Source organism: Schistosoma mansoni (genome assembly GCF_000237925.1).
Source record: "Schistosoma mansoni, WGS project CABG00000000 data, supercontig 0183, strain Puerto Rico, whole genome shotgun sequence".
Taxonomy (NCBI): Eukaryota; Metazoa; Platyhelminthes; class Trematoda; order Strigeidida; family Schistosomatidae; genus Schistosoma; species Schistosoma mansoni.
The window spans coordinates 173,735-174,954 of record NW_017386067.1 but is presented as its reverse complement, the minus strand read 5'-3'; positions in this window follow the sequence as shown (position 1 = coordinate 174,954).

Below are 1,220 nucleotides of genomic sequence, written 5' to 3'. Positions count from 1 at the left end.
GAGGTATGTGACAAATATAGCAATAAAGTTAGCACGAAAAATGGTTACTATAACACGAATAACTTAAGATAATACGGAATAAACTAGTTATATACTCAACTTAGTTTACGGATAATCCGGTCTACTTTTACGATTAAGTAAAAAAAAAGATTAATAACAGAAATGAGGTTAAATTGTGTTCAAAAAGGGCTCACCACTTTCGTGCCTATAGGTAACCCTCGTGCTATTGATAGAAGAAACCAGAGAAGTAGTGAATAGGTCTTTATTTCGATCTTCGCGCAGTCACAGTGGAGCGTGGGATTATCTGTTCAGACAAACAAAGGCTCTCAACATTCCATATAAGATAGTAGGGAATATAACGCTTACAAAAGGTAAGGAAGTGAATGAATACTTGAACAATACTGTTTTAGCATATGCTTGGTTGTTTGGGGTCAACTCTTAACCAACCAACCTGAGCTGTTACAAGGTCACCTATAAAGACTAATTCCAGGATATTTTGATGTCTGGTAGGGTTAATGACATATTGAATCCACTATAGTATTCTAGTTTTACAACTAATAACCAGTAACACCTAAATTCGAGGCGTCTCCCAGTCGGTTGAAATCAGAAGTCAGATGCGAAGAGATTGGAAAGATATATTTGATGCGTTATCAATATATCGGGAAGCGTTTGCTCTAATCTGGCTAATGAATGTAGGAGCTGTTTCCCGCACTGGGTCGTAACGTGATCTGGTGCGGATGCATGACCGAAAGCCTTAAGTTAAACAAGTCCACTTAAATCAATTTGGTCAGCATCCAATGCCGAACACTTAGAGAGCTATTGATTTTGGGGAATTATTTACAGCTACAATGTCGTTCAGGAAATCAGAGTCTCTCGTCTTGTCCAGTAGAACAACTGGTAATACCATTTTCCCTACAAATAGTTCTGTCAAATACTTGATTTCTACCCAATAATATGTAAAGAGCGTCATTTTTCCCAGTTAACGACTTGGAAAATCTTAAAGTACAATGCTTATGCTTCAGTGAATTTAAAGGTCACTCGAAGGACGTTTTCAGTCGTTGACTTGGTCATTAATTTAAAATTTGAATACGACTGTAAGTTTTCATGCTGGGTCGTACTTCGTTATGGCTTTTATATTTCCGACTTTTCTGACTGCATATTCCCCATTAATACTTCCTCCCAAAGCCTTCATTACTTTGGTTTCTGTTAGTCGCTTCAAA